We start from the raw sequence: 6,006 nt of genomic DNA, 5'->3' as shown, positions 1-6,006 counted from the left end.
TTATTTATCTAATCGCTTTGATTTATATGTAAAATGTAGGTTAAATGATATTTAAAATGTAGAAACTTATGCTTACTTATCTTATTAAAATGCAACCTTTCAAATACTTATGTCCGTTGTTTGTTTTCTTGTAGAAGTCCATGCACCTTGTTTAGGAAACCTTTGTTCTATTAAGCTGTGAAACCTCTTTAGCCTTCTTCACACTGGCAGTTTTGAAGAGATTCCCCCCCCCAAGAAATGTTGCATACCCGATTAGAATCTGTTTATTTTCCAACAGTTTGAACAGCCAAAAAGAACATGGAAGCAGATATTTCCAGCCACATTTCAAACCACCTTCGTAGGTCATGCGACTTGTGTCTGAGCGGTCCAATCTCGCTCAATTTGACCTCAGGTGGTTTTTAGACTGTTATTTGGCATATTGCTTGCTAGCTACTTTGTTCACAGTTTGACGAGTATGTTTGGTAGCTAACTAGCTTGTTAATCGTTTACAAACAAATTAGTAAATGTGCTAGAAAGCTGAACAGCTACCTAGCTAGCTAGTGGACTGCTGTGGCTAGCTAAACAGCTACCTAGCTAGCTAGTTGACTGCTGTGGCCAGCTAAACAGCTACCTAGCTAGCTAGTGGACTGCTGTGGCTAGCTAAACAGCTACCTAGCTAGCTAGTGGACTGCTGTGGCTAGCTAAACAGCTACCTAGCTAGCTAGTTGACTGCTGTGGCCAGCTAAACAGCTACCTAGCTAGCTAGTGGACTGCTGTGGCCAGCTAAACAGCTACCTAGCTAGCTAGTGGACTGCTGTGGCTAGCTAAACAGCTACCTAGCTAGCTAGTTGACTGCTGTGGCTAGCTAAACAGCTACCTAGCTAGCTAGTTGACTGTTGTGGCTAGCAAAAACCAACTTGTTTTGAAAGTTGGATAATCTTGTCCTTTGAGGCTTTAAAAGTGTTCTTACACTATGATTCTGAACATTCAAAACAACTAGGAAATGTCCATGGCAGGCAATATTGTCACCTTAGCTTGCTACATAACTTCTGAGTGATAGGAAGCATGAGCGCCACCACCAATCAGCCTACACCACTGCTCACACATTACTAAGACAACTAGCATAGCCATGTCAGCAAATGACTGCTGTCTGAATACACACATGAAGGTGATTTGGTCACTTGTAACTGTTTAGACAGTCAGTATTCCAAAACAAATGTGAAAAACAAAACTGATCTGAGCATTAAATCCTGCAGTGTAAACAAGGCTTTAGCTCTTAGGTGGATGGCAGTTAGAGAGTCATCGCTGACATTATAATACAGAAATATATATTTGTTGTTTCATGTTTTATCATACAGTACTAAAGTAGTACTATATTTACAAGAGGTTAGGATTAACCCTGCAATCAAAAATTAACATCACGATATGGTCACCTAAAGGATGGTGTCATGGTCCAAGGACAATTTTAGCACTTTCTATCATGGTCCCCTGGATGGTTTTGTCTAGTTCCCGGTTTGTTTCCGGGGCCGTCACCTGATGGTTCCAAAGAAACACACCACCCGTTGTTACTATTTTCTACTATGAAATAACATATGGAATCATGTAGTTAAACAAATCAAAATATATTTTAGATTTGAGAGTCTTCGAAGTAGCCACCGTTTGTATTGATGACATCTTGGCATTCTCTTGGCATTCTCTCAACCCGCTTCATGAGGTAGTCACCTGGAATGCATTTCAATTAACAGGTGTGCCATGTTAAAAGTACATTTTTGGAATTTCTTTCCTTCTTAATGCGTTTGAGCCAATCAGTTGTGTTTTGACAAGGTAGGGGTGGTATACAGAAGATAGCCCTATTTGGTAAAAGACTAAGTCCATATTATGTCAAGAACAGCTCAAATAAGCAAAGAGAAATGACAGTCCATCATTTCTTTAAGACATGAAGGTCACTTCGGAAAATTTCAAGAACTTTGTGCAGTCGCAAAAACCATCAAGCGCTATGATGAAACTGGCTCTCATGAGGACCGGCACAGGAAAGGAAGACCCAGAGTTCCCTCTGCTACAGAGGATACGTTTATTAGAGTTACCAGCCTCAGAAATTGCAGCCCAAATAAATTCTTCACAGAGTTCAAGTAACAGACACATCTCCACATCAACTGTTCAGAGGAGACTGCGTGAATCAGGCCTTCGTCGTCGAATTGCTGCAAAGAAATCACTACTAAAGGACACCAATAAAAAAAGAGACTTGCTTGGGCCAAGAAACACGATCAATGGGTATTAGACCGATGGAAATCTGTCCTTTGGTCTGATGAGTCCAAATTTGAGATTTTTGGTTCCAACCTCCGTGTCTTTGTGAGACGCAGAGTAGGTGAACGGATGATCTCCGCAAGTGTGGTTCCCACCGTGACGCATGGAGGAGGAGTTATGATGGCGTGGGGATGCTTTGCTGGTGACACTGTCAGTGATTTATTTAGAATTCAAGACACACTTAAGCAGCATGGCTTCCACAGCATTCTGCAGCGATTCGCCATCCCATCTGGTTGGTGCTTAGCGGAACTATCATTTGTTTTTCAACAGGACAATGACCCAACACATCTCCAGGCTGTGTAAGGGCTATTTGACCAAGAAGGAGAGTGATGGAGTGCTGCATCAGATGACCTGGCCCCCACAATCACCCGACCTCAACCCAATTGAGATGGTTTGGGATGAGTTGGACCGCAGCGTGAAGGAAAAGCAGCCAACAAGTGTTGGAAAAGCATTCCAGGTGAAGCTGGTTAAGAGAATGCCAAGAGTGTGCAAAGCTCTCATCAAGGCAAAGGGTGGCTACTGTCATAACTCTCCTGTGACGATCTGAAGGATCAGGTTACAGTGGGTCCGACCTACAGCGTGCTCTCTCTCGTAGAGGGGGAACGTCGTGACGATCTGAAGGATCAGGTTACAGTGGGTCCGACCTACAGCGTGTTCTCTCTCGTAGAGGGGGAGAGCGGGAAGTCGGCTGTTTTATGGCGGTCGTAAAATACGCTGCCTCTATGCTCTGTAGTGTTTGAGATTGGAATGTAAACCGTGGAACACAGAGAGACACTGGGGCATCAAAAGTTTAAATAATTAAACAATATTTATATTTTTGAGAATGTGGGAGTGGTCCGTGGACACTTAAGGGACAGTCGTGTTGAGTGTGTTTCATTTCGTGATGGACAGGAAACACACATTACTGTGTCTCTGGTTGTGTACACTTTATCAATTATGGGGTTTACATCTAAATGCTGTGAAAAGTACAGTGGGGCAAAAAAGTATTTAGTCAGCCACCAATTGTTTAAGTTCTCCCACTTAAAAAGATGAGAGAGGCCTGTAATTTTCATCATAGGTACACTTCAACTATGACAGACAAAATGAGAAAAAAAAATCCAGAAAATCACATTGTAGGATTTCTTATGAATTTATTTGCAAATTATGGTGGAAAATAAGTATTTGGTCAATAACAAAAGTTTATCTCAATACTTTGTTATATACCCTTTGTTGGCAATGACAGAGGTCAAACGTTTTCTGTAAGTCTTAACAAGGTTTTCACACATTGTTGCTGGTATTTTGGCCCATTCCTCCATGCAGATCTCCTCTAGAGCAGTGATGTTTTGGGGCTGTTGCTGGGCAACACGGACTTTCAACTCCCTCCAAAGATTTTCTATGGGGTTGAGATCTGGAGACTGGCTAGGCCACTCCAGGACCTTGAAATGCTTCTTACGAAGCCACTCCTTCGTTGCCCGGGCGGTGTGTTTGGGATCATTGTCATGCTGAAAGACCCAGCCACGTTTCATCTTCAATGCCCTTGCTGATGGTAGGCTTTGTTACTTTGGTCCCAGCTCTCTGCAGGTCATTCACTAGGTCCCCCCGTGTGGTTCTGGGATTTTTGCTCACCGTTCTTGTGATCATTTTGACCCCACGGGGTGAGATCTTGCGTCCCAGATCGAGGGAGATTATCAGTGGTCTTGTATGTCTTCCATTTCCTAATAATTGCTCCCACAGTTGATTTCTTCAAACCAAGCTGCTTACCTATTGCAGATTTAGTCTTCCCAGCCTGGTGCAGGTCTACAATTTTGTTTCTGGTGTCCTTTGACAGCTCTTTGGTCTTGGCCATAGTGGAGTTTGGAGTGTGACTGTTTGAGGTTGTGGACAGGTGTCTTTTATACTGATAACAAGTTCAAACAGGTGCCATTAATACAGGTAACGAGTGGAGGACAGAGGAGCCTCTTAAAGAAGAAGTTACAGGTCTGTGAGAGCCAGAAATCTTGCTTGTTTGTAGGTGACCAAATACTTATTTCCCACCATAATTTGCAAATAAATTCATTAAAAATCCTACAATGTGATTTTCTGAGAAAAAAAAATCTCATTTTGTCTGTCATAGTTGAAGTGTACCTATGATGAAAATTACAGGCCTCTCTCATCTTTTTAAGTGGGAGAACTTGCACAATTGGTGGCTGACTAAATACTTTTTTGCCCCACTGTATATGATTAAATATGAAACTAGTTGTGAAAAGATTAAATGTGGTGTTAGCCTTCTAAATGAGAGTATGGATTTTCATATGAAGTTTAACTGGTCAGTGGCCATGCCCCCGTGAGCCCAGCCATTACAGCAGGCATCATGGAACACCCCCTTCTTCTACTAAGTATAAAACCTCTTCTGACAAAATGTACATTAGATCAGAAAACATGAAACGTAGCTACACGTTGAAATGGTTGGCAACTCTACAAGAGTCAAAAACGCAGGGACAAGGTACCCACGTTGAAATGGTGAAGAAATCTACAAACTAAAGAACAATTATTCAGACTGCAGCTGTTTAAATACTTTAGTCTGGTAAATACATCCGATACTAAGAACATTCCCAAATGGTACTCTGAAGTGTATCAATTCTAACAACCTACGACTTTGATCTCTGGTGGACAAACCAGAGGCTCCCTGTCAACTGACTATCCAGCAGACGGACCGGCGATTGCAGAGAGGGACAGCCAAAACAGACACTCGGAAATATGTAAACTGCAATTTATTTTCGAATGAGCGGTTGTTCATGTTCAAAGTATTAGCAATTTCCATGAGTTATCAGCTATGAGTTTCCTGATCTTGAGCGGTCCCCACCCCTTTCCTTTGTCTACCAAGCCGTCATATCGGTTTCGTATGCTAGGGACTTTTTCTTTGTATCATGTAGTAACCAATGTGTGACTATTTGTGTGTGTGTTTATGCAATTCTGTGATTAAGTTAGTTAGTAAATAAATAATTAAACCAATTTGTATATCGCTGATTCATGATTCTATGCTAGGGTTCGTGCAGATATCCAAGGGTTTGCGACGTTCAGTAATGAGACTGATGAGGTAAAATTCATTAATAAGTGACTGTTTTTATAAGATATGAAAATATAGTTATATTCAGGAAATTGAAACTCTATAAACAACATGTTCCCGTGGTGCCCTGACTTCCTAGTTAATTAAAGTTCCATGATTAGTTTAATAGCGTAATTAAATTACACAGAATTGATTTGATAATATACAGTTTTCACATAGTCAACGACACTACTTTGAAGAATCTCAAATCTCAAATATTTTTTGTTTTGTTTAACCTGTCTGGCTCTGGCGTTCCGCTAGCGGAACTCCTCCCACATTCCACTGAAAAGGCAGAGCGCGAAATTCAAAAGATATTTTTTAGAAATATTTAACTTTCACACATTAACAAGTCCAATACAGCAAATGAAAGATACACATCTTGTGAATCCAGTCAACATGTCCGATTTTTTAAATGTTTTACAGCGAAAACACCACATATATTTATGTTAGCTCACCACCAAATACAAAAAAGGACAGACATTTTTCACAGCACAGGTAGCATGCACAAAGCCAACCTAACTAACCAAGAACCAACCAAACTAACCAAGAAACAACTTCATCAGATGACAGTCTTATAACATGTTATACAATAAATCTATGTTTTGTTCGAAAAATGTGCATATTTGAGGTATAAATCAGTTTTACATTGCAGCTACCAT

This window comes from Salvelinus namaycush, chromosome 8, assembly GCF_016432855.1.
Source record: "Salvelinus namaycush isolate Seneca chromosome 8, SaNama_1.0, whole genome shotgun sequence".
Taxonomy (NCBI): Eukaryota; Metazoa; Chordata; class Actinopteri; order Salmoniformes; family Salmonidae; genus Salvelinus; species Salvelinus namaycush.
This window is presented reverse-complemented; position numbering follows the sequence as displayed.